Raw genomic sequence first — 14688 nt, forward strand, 5'->3', positions numbered from 1 at the left:
AATTCTCCACTGCATATCATCCCCAGACCAACAGTCAGATGGAAAGAGTGAATCAAGATTTGGAAACTTTCTTGCGTCTTCATCTATCTTCGTCTCAGGTTAATTGTGCTGAGCTTCTTCCCTGGGCAGAGTTTGCCCATAATAACTCTTTTCATTCCTCTTCCAAAACCGCTCTGTTCTTCATTGTCTATGGAATGCATCCCAGAGTTCCAGAATTTCTAAGTCTACCCACACAAGATCTTCCAGTAATGGAATCCTCTGTTCTGCAATTTGCTAGTAACTGGAGGCTCTGGGCCGACAGGAAGAGACGTGCAGCACCTAGTTTTAGAATTGGAGATTTGGTGTGGCTGTCTACTTGGAATATGAGACTTCGGTTTCCCTCTATGAAGCTTGCTCCCCGATTTATTGGACCATTCCCTATAGAAAAGATAAGTAACGCAGTTGCCTTCAGACTCAAACTTCCTCCATATTTGTGAGTTCCTAAATCCTTCCATATTTCCTTGCTTAAACCCTTGGTGCTTAATCGTTTTCAAAGGAACCTTCCATGTTCTCCCAGAGTCCTCACTGACAGAGGAGTCAAGTTTGAGGTAAAAAAATTTTTGCACTCCCCGAAGACGTAGACCAGGCATGTCAAACTCGTGGCCCTCCAGCTGTTGTGAAACTACAAGTCCCAGCATGCTTTGCCAGCATACCTTCCACTGATCAGCTGGTAAAGCATGCTGGGGCTTGTAGTTTCACAACAGCTGGATGACCATGAGTTTGACATGCCTGACGTAGACGTTATGGTTATCCACAGTATTTGTTAGACTGGAAAGCTTATAGGCCTGAGGAACGGACTTGGGTTGATGCCACTGACGTTCATGCTCCTGCTCTAGTTAGAAGATTTCATATTCAGAATAGCAAGAAGCCGAGGAAGGGTCTAGAGGCCACCCAAAATGGGGGATTTACTGTCACGGCCAGCGGGAGTGTGGTGGTGGGGAGTCGGAGCTTATGGAGACGGGTGGTGGAAGTGGGCAGCGGTTGTGCGGGATGAAGTATGGGAGGCAGAACGGGGCAAGCAGGCTGTGGAGTGAGCTCCATGCGCCATGGTCCTGGTGGCGCCGGGCTATGGACGCCACCCTCTTGGTTCTGGCACATGGCCAGAGGGGACCAATAACAGGCCTGATGCTGGTAATTTCGGCTGCATCAATTCCAGGAGGGGACAGGGTATTTCTGGAAGCATTCTGGGACATTCTGATGCCAGTGCAATGTCTGTTGCAGCCTAGTCTGCAAGCTAGTGCTCTGTGCTCCTAGTTTCCAGAGTAAGCTCTTGTTCCTGGTTCCTGTAGTCTTTTGCAGTTCTGTTACCAGAGTCTTCACTTGTCTAAGCTCATACATTCCTAGCCTGTACCGGCACCATTTAAGTCCAACTGCCATCACCTCTCTGCTATTTGACATCTCCGTTACTGCTCCAGCCTGCGAGAGTTCGGCCTAGTCCCGGATCACGGTATACTGGTGTCCACGCACCTCTCGGAGTAACCATCTCGGATCAGCAGTTCCAGCACTGTCATCCATTTCTTCTTTATCTTCGTCATCGAGTATTATACACGACATGCGAAGGAACTTTATTCAACCAGCCTGCTTCCATCCCAGAGAGACCAGGGCCGGAGCTTCCACTAGGCAGCTTTAGGCAGCTGCCTAGGGGCGCCGGATCCTGAGGGGGCGGCCTGCTACAGCTGCCTGAAAAAGGTAGCATGGTCCTACCTCACAGTCGCCGCAATCCCCCCGGCACTCGTATCTTACAGTAGTCGCAACTGGCAAGCTCCCGTATTGCAGCCTCCAGCTCCGCCTCCACCTGGCACAAGAAGTTTCTTTGACAGCTCCTGGAGTCCTGGCTGGGGGTGACATGTGGCGCTGCTCTTCATTGCAGGCTCTTTCGCAGACTACTCAGTCCCAACTCTGCATCGCATCCCGCAGGTAAAGTGGCTGCACAGTGCTCTCTCTGCATTTGATAAGGAAAGAGGGGGAGAGCAGCAGAGCAGCAGTCTGTGGAGGGGGGGCAGCAGGCATGCACACAGTCTGGGGGGGGGAATGAGCAGCAGCACGCACACAGATGTGGAGGAGATAGAACAGCAGACATTTAACAGAGTGGGGGGGTGAGAGCGGCAGGCACCCACACAGACTGGGGAGATGGGGAGAAGAGAGCAGCCATGCAACAGACTGGGGGTGGGGGAGAGCAGCAACATGTCTTTCACCTGAAGGGCGGGTAGGGGGAAGGGGCAGTAGGCAGAAGTTTTGCCTATGGAGCCGAGAAACCTTGCTCCGGCCCTGAGAGAGACCATTTCCCAATTGGAACTTAGTTCAGAAATTCCAGTTTCAGTCGATACTTCAGAGTCCATTAAGAGTTTTATCCAATCATCCCACTTCCATCCTGGAGAGTTCGCCTCCAAACCTAAACCCTGCCTAGAATCACCAGTACCAGCCAGAACTTTACTGACAGTTGTAAGCAGTGGCGGCTCAAGATATGAAGCTGCAGCGGAGTCCAAAATTCAAATAGGGGATCCACACCAACTGCCATTGAATCCCGGTTGGTGATGTTTAGCAGTGTTTGTGTTGGCAGTTTGGGTGGCTCCCCTATTTGAATTTTGGTCTGCGCTATAGCCCCACATCTGGAGCCGCCACTGGCTGTAAGTAATGGATATTGAATTTGGTTAAGCTAGACATATATCTGTAGTGAGGCATAGCTATAAAGCTGGGTATACACTGGAGCGACGGGCATTTGTTCTGACATCGGAACGTATGCCCTTGAGCCCAGATTCTGTTTACACACTGGAACGAGTTTTATGAAGTATTAAACGATCATGTTCTGTCCTTCACAAGCAAAAACCAGGGTCACTAGTGATATCGCTAGGTATGATGTGCAGCACATCAAACCAAGCATATGTCGTTACGAAATGACAAATCGGCACAACTTCGCTCCAGTAAGTGTACCCAGCTGAGGCTTCAGAAGCAATTTATCATCTGCATCAACAGGAAATATAGTATAGTGCATTAAAGAACCTTGAAACATTTTCAGCACTGTAAAATGACTTTAAAAGTTTAAAGTGTGCCGAGCAGGGGTTAAGGTGGTGGATGTAGTGGAACCGAGTTCCATTACTTGTAATGATAGATGGAATTAGTTCCGCCTCCGCCATGGCCCTGCGGAGAAAAGCCTGCACTGCAACTCACGTCAATAGATGATGAACTGCATCTGACTCACCCATCCTCAGGTCCTGGTGACTCTGTGATCATCCTCCACTTGAGGCCAAGTCCTTGTGGTACTCACACATGCTATGTCTGTCAAATGGTGTTCATCCCCTCCTCAGGTTCCAGCGGTTTAATTTTCAGGCATGGCATATGTGATATCATGCTATCACTGCTGCTGAAGTAAAGAAGAGCTACAGATATCAGCAGGCTCTGTGCATGCTGAAGACAAAATGAGAGGGGACTTGAGGGACACAGAGAGGTGGGGAAGCTGCTGGAGGGACACAGGGCATGGAGCTGCTAGAGGGACACAGCAGTGAGCTGCTGGAGTGACAGAGACAGATATGTGTATAAGGGACCCTAATTTGGGCATTATGTGTAAGGGACACTACTACTTTTGCCATTATGTGTATAAGAGGCACTACTATTGGCATTATGTGTACAAGCATAACTTCTGTGTGCATTATGTGTGTGTGTGTGTGTGTGTGTGTGTGTGTGTGTGTGTGTGTGTGTAACTACTGTGGTGTGTGTGTGTGTGTGTGTGTGTGTGTGTGTGTGTGTGTGTGTAACTACTGTGGGCATTATGAGTAAGGGGCACTACTACTGTGTGCATTATGTGTAAGGGGCACTATACTGTGGGAATTATGTGTACAAGCAGCATTACTACTGGTGGCAATATTTGTAAGCCGGAGAGAGGATCAAACAGAAATCTGTGGTGTCAGGATGGCGTTAGCCTATAGCTCTGGGTACTTATCCTGGAACCTATGGGTTAACGTACATTAGTCGCATTTTACAGTGTAAGGAAAAGGAGTTGTAATTGAATAGCCTGAGGCTACCACCCTATTTCCTCATGTGTTAAATTCCAAAAGCTATTTGAATCCGGCCCAAAGGGACACATGTATCAGAGCTTGGCGAGAGCTAAATTGGAGAGAGTTAAAGTACCAACCAATCAGCTCCTGTAATTTTTCAAACACAGCCTGCAATATGTCATTTAGGATCTGATTGGTTGGTACTTTGTCTCTCTCCACTTTATATTTCTCCAAACTTTGATACACATGCCCTTAAGTCATTCACTAAAGCAAATATCCAATTTCTGATGGAAAAGTAACTAGGAAGTAGTAATGAGCGGGTTCGGATACTCGGGATCCGAACCCGCCCGTACTTCACCTTTTTTTGCACGGGTCCGAGCAACTCGGATCCTCCCGCCTTGCTCGGTTAACCCGAGCGCGCCCGAACGTCATCATCCCGCGGTCGGATTCTCGCGAGATTCGGATTCTATAAAAGGAGCCGCGCGTCGCCGCCATTTTTCACTCATGCATTGGAGATGATCGTGAGAGCACGTGGCTGGCGTCCTCTCAGTTTCTATGTTCAGTGGGCTGCAAATATCTGTGCTCAGTGTGCTGCAAATATCTGTGCTCAGTGTGCTGCAAATATCTGTGCTCAGTGTGCTGCAAGTGCAAATATCTACGTTCTCTGCCTGAAAAACGCTCCATATCTGTGCTCAGTGTGCTGCAAATATCTGTGCTCAGTGTGCTAATTGCTTTATTGTGGGGACTGGGGACCAGCAGTATTATATAGTAGGAGGACAGTGCAGAGTTTTGCTGACCAGTGACCACCAGTATTATACGTTCTCTGCCTGAAAAACGCTCCATATCTGTGCTGCATTGTAGTATATAGTAGGAGGACAGTGCAGAATTTTGCTGACCACCAGTATAACTATATACTGTATATAGCAGTACGGTACAGTAGTACACTGCTCTACCTCTGTGACGTCAAGTATACTATCCCATCCATACCTGTGGTGCATTTCAGTTTTGCACAGTTTGCTGACCATCAGTATATAATATATAGCAGTACGGTACAGTAGGCCACTGCTCTACCTACCTCTGTGTCGTCAAGTATACTATCCATCCATACCTGTGGTGCATTTCAGTTTTGCACAGTTTGCTGACCACCAGTATATAATATATAGCAGTACGGTACAGTAGGCCACTGCTCTACCTACCTCTGTGTCGTCAAGTATACTATCCATCCATACCTGTGGTGCATTTCAGTTTTGCACAGTTTGCTGACCAACAGTATATAATATATAGCAGTACGGTACAGTAGGCCACTGCTCTACCTACCTCTGTATCGTCAACTATACTATCCATCCATACCTGTGGTGCATTTCAGTTTTGCACAGTATGCTGACCACCAGTATATAATATATAGCAGTACGGTACAGTAGGCCACTGCTCTACCTACCTCTGTGTCGTCAAGTATACTATCCATCCATACCTGTGGTGCATTTCAGTTTTGCACAGTTTGCTGACCACCAGTATATAATATATAGCAGTACGGTACGGAAGGCCCCTGCTCTACCTACCTCTGTGTCGTCAAGTATACTATCCATCCATACCTGTGGTGCATTTCAGTTTTGCACAGTTTGCTGACCACCAGTATATAATATATAGCAGTACGATACAGTAGGCCACTGCTCTACCTACCTCTGTGTCGTCAAGTATACTATACATCCATACCTGTGGTGCATTTCAGTTTTGCACAGTTTGCTGACCACCAGCATATAATATATAGCAGTACGGTACAGTAGTCCACTGCTCTACCTGTGTCGTCAAGTATACTATCCCATCCATACCTGTGGTGCATTTCAGTTTTGCACAGTTTGCTGACCACCAGTATATAATATATAGCAGTACGGTACAGTAGGCCACTGCTCTACCTACCTCTGTGTCGTCAAGTATACTATCCATCCATACCTGTGATGCATTTCAGTTTTGCACAGTTTGCTGACCTCCAGTATATAATATAGAGCAGTACGGTACAGTAGGCCACTGCTCTACCTACCTCTGTGTCGTCAAGTATACTATCCATCCATACCTGTGGTGCATTTCAGTTTTGCACAGTTTGCTGACCACCAGCATATATAATATATAGCAGTACGGTACAGTAGGCCACTGCTCTACCTACCTCTGTGTCGTCAAGTGTTCTATCCATCCATACCTGTGGTGCATTTCAGTTTTGCACAGTTTGCTGACCACCAGTATATATAATATATAGCAGTACTGTACAGTAGGCCACTGCTCTACCTACCTCTGTGTCGTCAAGTATACTATCCATCCATACCTGTGGTGCATTTCAGTTTTGCACAGTTTGCAGACCACCAGTATATAATATATAGCAGTACGGTACAGGAGGCCACTGCTCTACCTACCTCTGTGTCGTCAAGTATACTATCCATCCATACCTGTGGTGCATTTCAGTTTTGCACAGTTTGCTGACCACCAATATATAATATATAGCAGTACGGTACAGTAGGCCACTGCTCTACCTACCTCTGTGTCGTTAAGTATACTATCCATCCATACCTGTGGTGCATTTCAGTTTTGCACAGTTTGCTAACCACCAGTATATAATATATAGCAGTACGGTACATTAGTCCACTGCTCTACCTCTGTGTCGTCAAGTATACTATCCATCCATACCTGTGGTGCATTTCAGTTTTGCACAGTTTGCTGACCACCAGTATATTATATATAGCAGTACGGTACAGTAGGCAACTGCTCTACCTACCTCTGTGTCATCAAGTATACTATCCATCCATACCTGTGGTGCATTTCAGTTTTGCACAGTTTGCTGACCACCAGTATATAATATATAGCAGTATGGTACAGTAGGCCACTGCTCTACCTACCTCTGTGTCATCAAGTACACTATCCATCCATACCTGTGGTGCATTTCAGTTTTGCACAGTTTGCTGAACACCAGTATATATAATATATAGCAGTATGGTACAGTAGGCCACTGCTCTACCTACCTCTGAGTCGTCAAGTATACTATCCATCCATACTGGTGGTGTATTTCAGTTTTGCACAGTTTGCTGACCACCAGTATATATAATATATAACAGTACGGTACAGTAGGCCACTGCTCTACCTACCTCTGTGTCGTCAAGTATACTATCCATCCATACCTGTGGTGCATTTAAGTTTTTGTGCGCAGTATATATAGTAGTAGGCCATTGCTATTGATAAATATATTACTGGCATATAATTCCACACATTAAAAAATGGAGAACAAAAATGTGGAGGGTAAAATAGGGAAAGATCAAGATCCACTTCCACCTCATGCTGAAGCTGCTGCCACTAGTCATGGCCGAGATGATGAAATGCCATCAACGTCGTCTGCCAAGGCCGATGCACAATGTCATAGTAGAGAGCATGTAAAATCCAAAAATCAAAAGTTCAGTAAAATGACACAAAAATCCAAATTAAAATCGTCTGAGGAGAAACGTAAACTTGCCAATATGCCATTTACGACACGGAGTGGCAAGGGACGGCTGAGGCCCTCTCCTATGTTCCTCATGACTAGTGGGTCAGCTTCACATGAGGATGGAAGCACTCATCCTCCTGCTATAAAACTTAAAAGACTTAAGATGGCAAAAGCACAGCAAAGAACTGTGCATTCTTTTAAATCACAAATCCCCAAGGAGAGTCCAATTGTGTCGGTTGCGATGCCTGACCTTCCCAACACTGGACGGGAAGAGGTGGCGCCTTCCACCATTTGCACGCCCCCTGCAAGTGCTGGAAGGAGCACCCGCAGTCCAGTTCCTGATAGTCAAATTGAATATGTCACTGTTGAAGTACACCAGGATGAGGATATGGGTGTTGCTGGCGCTTGGGAGGAAATTGACAAGGAGGATTCTGATGGTGAGGTGGTTTGTTTAAGTCAGGCACCCAGGGAGACACCTGTTGGGCGTGGGACTAATATGGCCATCTGGTGTCAAGCCGTGTGTTGCCTTTGTCAAGCTGTATTAAGTAGGGGTAAAGACGTTAACCACCTAGGAACATCCTCCCTTATACGTCACCAGGAGCGCATTCATCAGAAGTCATTGACAATAGAGATGAGCGCCGGAAATTTTTCGGGTTTTGTGTTTTGGTTTTGGGTTCGGTTCCGCGGCCGTGTTTTGGGTTCGACCGCGTTTTGGCAAAACCTCACCGAATTTTTTTTGTCGGATTCGGGTGTGTTTTGGATTCGGGTGTTTTTTTCAAAAAACCCTAAAAAACAGCTTAAATCATAGAATTTGGGGGTAATTTTGATCCCAAAGTATTATTAACCTCAAAAAACATAATTTACACTCATTTTCAGCCTATTCTGAACACATCACACCTCACAATATTATTTTTAGTCCTAAAATTTGCACCGAGGTCGCTGTGTGAGTAAGATAAGCGACCCTAGTGGCCGACACAAACACCGGGCCCATCTAGGAGTGGCACTGCAGTGTCACGCAGGATGGCCCTTCCAAAAAACCCTCCCCAAACAGCACATGACGCAAAGAAAAAAAGAGGCGCAATGAGGTAGCTGACTGTGTGAGTAAGATTAGCGACCCTAGTGGCCGACACAAACACCGGGCACATCTAGGAGTGGCACTGCAGTGTCACGCAGGATGTCCCTTCCAAAAAACCCTCCCCAAACAGCACATGACGCAAAGAAAAAAAGAGGCGCAATGAGGTAGCTGACTGTGTGAGTAAGATTAGCGACCCTAGTGGCCGACACAAACACCGGGCCCATCTAGGAGTGGCACTGCAGTGTCACGCAGGATGTCCCTTCCAAAAAACCCTCCCCAATCAGCACATGATGCAAAGAAAAAGAAAAGAAAAAAGAGGTGCAAGATGGAATTATCCTTGGGCCCTCCCACCCACCCTTATGTTGTATAAACAAAACAGGACATGCACACTTTAACCAACCCATCATTTCAGTGACAGGGTCTGCCACACGACTGTGACTGATATGACGGGTTGGTTTGGACCCCCCCCAAAAAAGAAGCAATTAATCTCTCCTTGCACAAACTGGCTCTACAGAGGCAAGATGTCCACCTCATCTTCACCCTCCGATATATCACCGTGTACATCCCCCTCCTCACAGATTATCAATTCGTCCCCACTGGAATCCACCATCTCAGCTCCCTGTGTACTTTGTGGAGGCAATTGCTGCTGGTCAATGTCTCCGCGGAGGAATTGATTATAATTCATTTTAATGAACATCATCTTCTCCACATTTTCTGGATGTAACCTCGTACGCCGATTGCTGACAAGGTGAGCGGCGGCACTAAACACTCTTTCGGAGTACACACTTGTGGGAGGGCAACTTAGGTAGAATAAAGCCAGTTTGTGCAAGGGCCTCCAAATTGCCTCTTTTTCCTGCCAGTATAAGTACGGACTGTGTGACGTGCCTACTTGGATGCGGTCACTCATATAATCCTCCACCATTCTATCAATGTTGAGAGAATCATATGCAGTGACAGTAGACGACATGTCCGTAATCGTTGTCAGGTCCTTCAGTCCGGACCAGATGTCAGCATCAGCAGTCGCTCCAGACTGCCCTGCATCACCGCCAGCGGGTGGGCTCGGAATTCTGAGCCTTTTCCTCGCACCCCCAGTTGCGGGAGAATGTGAAGGAGGAGATGTTGACAGGTCGCGTTCCGCTTGACTTGACAATTTTGTCACCAGCAGGTCTTTCAACCCCAGCAGACCTGTGTCTGCCGGAAAGAGAGATCCAAGGTAGGCTTTAAATCTAGGATCGAGCACGGTGGCCAAAATGTAGTGCTCTGATTTCAACAGATTGACCACCCGTGAATCCTTGTTAAGCGAATTAAGGGCTGCATCCACAAGTCCCACATGCCTAGCGGAATCGCTCCGTGTTAGCTCCTTCTTCAATGCCTCCAGCTTCTTCTGCAAAAGCCTGATGAGGGGAATGACCTGACTCAGGCTGGCAGTGTCTGAACTGACTTCACGTGTGGCAAGTTCAAAGGGCATCAGAACCTTGCACAACGTTGAAATCATTCTCCACTGCACTTGAGACAGGTGCATTCCATCTCCTATATCGTGCTCAATTGTATAGGCTTGAATGGCCTTTTGCTGCTCCTCCAACCTCTGAAGCATATAGAGGGTTGAATTCCACCTCGTTACCACTTCTTGCTTCAGATGATGGCAGGGCAGGTTCAGTAGTTTTTGGTGGTGCTCCAGTCTTCTGTACGTGGTGCCTGTACGCCGAAAGTGTCCCGCAATTTTTCTGGCCACCGACAGCATCTCTTGCACGCCCCTGTCGTTTTTTAAAAAATTCTGCACCACCAAATTCAAGGTATGTGCAAAACATGGGACGTGCTGGAATTTGCCCATATTTAATGCACACACAATATTGCTGGCGTTGTCCGATGCCACAAATCCACAGGAGAGTCCAATTGGGGTAAGCCATTCCGCGATGATCTTCCTCAGTTGCCGTAAGAGGTTTTCAGCTGTGTGCGTATTCTGGAAAGCGGTGATACAAAGCGTAGCCTGCCTAGGAAAGAGTTGGCGTTTGCGAGATGCTGCTACTGGTGCCGCCGCTGCTGTTCTTGCGGCGGGAGTCCATACATCTACCCAGTGGGCTGTCACAGTCATATAGTCCTGACCCTGCCCTGCTCCACTTGTCCACATGTCCGTGGTTAAGTGGACATTGGGTACAACTGCATTTTTTAGGACACTGGTGAGTCTTTTTCTGACGTCCGTGTACATTCTCGGTATCGCCTGCCTAGAGAAGTGGAACCTAGATGGTATTTGGTAACGGGGGCACACTGCCTCAATAAATTGTCTAGTTCCCTGTGAACTAACGGCGGATACCGGACGCACGTCTAACACCAACATAGTTGTCAAGGACTCAGTTATCCGCTTTGCAGTAGGATGACTGCTGTGATATTTCATCTTCCTCGCAAAGGACTGTTGAACAGTCAATTGCTTACTGGAAGTAGTACAAGTGGGCTTACGACTTCCCCTCTGGGATGACCATCGACTCCCAGCGGCAACAACAGCAGCGCCAGCAGCAGTAGGCGTTACACGCAAGGATGCATCGGAGGAATCCCAGGCAGGAAAGGACTCGTCAGACTTGCCAGTGACATGGCCTGCAGGACTATTGGCATTCCTGGGGAAGGAGGAAATTGACACTGAGGGAGTTGGTGGGGTGGTTTGCGTGAGCTTGGTTACAAGAGGAAGGGATTTACTGGTCAGTGGACTGCTTCCGCTGTCACCCAAAGTTTTTGAACTTGTCACTGACTTATTATGAATGCGCTGCAGGTGACGTATAAGGGAGGATGTTCCGAGGTGGTTAACGTCCTTACCCCTACTTATTACAGCTTGACAAAGGGAACACACGGCTTGACACCTGTTGTCCGCATTTCTGGTGAAATACCTCCACACCGAAGAGCTGATTTTTTTGGTATTTTCACCTGGCATGTCAACGGCCATATTCCTCCCACGGACAACAGGTGTCTCCCCGGGTGCCTGACTTAAACAAACCACCTCACCATCAGAATCCTCCTGGTCAATTTCCTCCCCAGCGCCAGCAACACCCATATCCTCCTCATCCTGGTGTACTTCAACACTGACATCTTCAATCTGACTATCAGGAACTGGACTGCGGGTGCTCCTTCCAGCACTTGCAGGGGGCATGCAAATAGTGGAAGGCGCATGCTCTTCACGTCCAGTGTTGGGAAGGTCAGGCATCGCAAACGACACAATTGGACTCTCCTTGTGGATTTGGGATTTCAAAGAACGCACAGTTCTTTGCGGTGCTTTTGCCAGCTTGAGTCTTTTCAGTTTTCTAGCGAGAGGCTGAGTGCTTCCATCCTCATGTGAAGCTGAACCACTAGCCATGAACATAGGCCAGGGCCTCAGCCGTTCCTTGCCACTCCGTGTGGTAAATGGCATATTGGCAAGTTTACGCTTCTCCTCCGACAATTTTATTTTAGGTTTTGGAGTCCTTTTTTTTCTGATATTTGGTGTTTTGGATTTGACATGCTCTGTACTATGACATTGGGCATCGGCCTTGGCAGACGACGTTGCTGGCATTTCATCGTCTCGGCCATGACTAGTGGCAGCAGCTTCAGCACGAGGTGGAAGTGGATCTTGATCTTTCCCTAATTTTGGAACCTCAACTTTTTTGTTCTCCATATTTTATAGGCAGAACTAAAAGGCACCTCAGGTAAACAATGGAGATGGATGGATTGGATACTAGTATACAATTATGGACGGACTGCCACGGTTAGGTGGTATAAAAAAACCACGGTTAGGTGGTATATATTATAATAATAATACAATTATGGATGGACGGACTGCCTGCCGACACAGAGGTAGCCACAGCCGTGAACTACCGCACTGTACACTGGTTGATAAAGAGATAGTAGTATACTCGTAACAACTAGTATGACACTATGACGACGGTATAAAGAATGGAAAAAAAACCACGGTTAGGTGGTATATATTATAATAATAATACAATTATGGATGGACGGACTGCCTGCCGACTGCCGACACAGAGGTAGCCACAGCCGTGAACTACCGCACTGTACACTGGTTGATAAAGAGATAGTAGTATACTCGTAACAACTAGTATGACACTATGACGACGGTATAAAGAATGAAAAAAAAAACCACGGTTAGGTGGTATATATTATAATAATAATACAATTATGGATGGACGGACTGCCTGCCGACTGCCGACACAGAGGTAGCCACAGCCGTGAACTACCGCACTGTACACTGGTTGATAAAGAGATAGTAGTATACTCGTAACAATTAGGATGACACTATGACGGTATAAAGAATGAAAAAAAAACCACGGTTAGGTGGTAGGTATATAATAATAAATAATACAATTCTGGTCGGACGGACTGCCTGCCGTGTGCCGACACAGAGGTAGCCACAGCCGTGAACTACCGCACTGTACACTGGTTGATAAAGAGATAGTAGTATACTCGTAACAATTAGGATGACACTATGACGGTATAAAGAATGAAAAAAAAAACCACGGTTAGGTGGTAGGTATATAATAATAAATAATACAATTCTGGTCGGACGGACTGCCTGCCGTGTGCCGACACAGAGGTAGCCACAGCCGTGAACTACCGCACTGTACACTGGTTGATAAAGAGATAGTAGTATACTCGTAACAATTAGGATGACACTATGACGGTATAAAGAATGAAAAAAAAAACCACGGTTAGGTGGTAGGTATATAATAATAAATAATACAATTCTGGTCGGACGGACTGCCTGCCGTGTGCCGACACAGAGGTAGCCACAGCCGTGAACTACCGCACTGTACACTGGTTGATAAAGAGATAGTAGTATACTCGTAACAATTAGGATGACACTATGACGGTATAAAGAATGAAAAAAAAAACCACGGTTAGGTGGTAGGTATATAATAATAAATAATACAATTCTGGTCGGACGGACTGCCTGCCGTGTGCCGACACAGAGGTAGCCACAGCCGTGAACTACCGCACTGTACACTGGTTGATAAAGAGATAGTAGTATACTCGTAACAATTAGGATGACACTATGACGGTATAAAGAATGAAAAAAAAAACCACGGTTAGGTGGTAGGTATATAATAATAAATAATACAATTCTGGTCGGACGGACTGCCTGCCGTGTGCCGACACAGAGGTAGCCACAGCCGTGAACTACCGCACTGTACACTGGTTGATAAAGAGATAGTAGTATACTCGTAACAATTAGGATGACACTATGACGGTATAAAGAATGAAAAAAAAACCACGGTTAGGTGGTAGGTATATAATAATAAATAATACAATTCTGGTCGGACGGACTGCCTGCCGTGTGCCGACACAGAGGTAGCCACAGCCGTGAACTACCGCACTGTACACTGGTTGATAAAGAGATAGTAGTATACTCGTAACAATTAGGATGACACTATGACGGTATAAAGAATGAAAAAAAAACCACGGTTAGGTGGTAGGTATATAATAATAAATAATACAATTCTGGTCGGACGGACTGCCTGCCGTGTGCCGACACAGAGGTAGCCACAGCCGTGAACTACCGCACTGTACACTGGTTGATAAAGAGATAGTAGTATACTCGTAACAATTAGGATGACACTATGACGGTATAAAGAATGAAAAAAAAAACCACGGTTAGGTGGTAGGTATATAATAATAAATAATACAATTCTGGTCGGACGGACTGCCTGCCGTGTGCCGACACAGAGGTAGCCACAGCCGTGAACTACCGCACTGTACACTGGTTGATAAAGAGATAGTAGTATACTCGTAACAATTAGGATGACACTATGACGGTATAAAGAATGAAAAAAAAAACCACGGTTAGGTGGTAGGTATATAATAATAAATAATACAATTCTGGTCGGACGGACTGCCTGCCGTGTGCCGACACAGAGGTAGCCACAGCCGTGAACTACCGCACTGTACACTGGTTGATAAAGAGATAGTAGTATACTCGTAACAATTAGGATGACACTATGACGGTATAAAGAATGAAAAAAAAACCACGGTTAGGTGGTAGGTATATAATAATAAATAATACAATTCTGGTCGGACGGACTGCCTGCCGTGTGCCGACACAGAGGTAGCCACAGCCGTGAACTACCGCACTGTACTGTGTCTGC

The sequence above is a fragment of the Pseudophryne corroboree genome, chromosome 1, assembly GCF_028390025.1.
Source record: "Pseudophryne corroboree isolate aPseCor3 chromosome 1, aPseCor3.hap2, whole genome shotgun sequence".
Taxonomy (NCBI): domain Eukaryota; kingdom Metazoa; phylum Chordata; class Amphibia; order Anura; family Myobatrachidae; genus Pseudophryne; species Pseudophryne corroboree.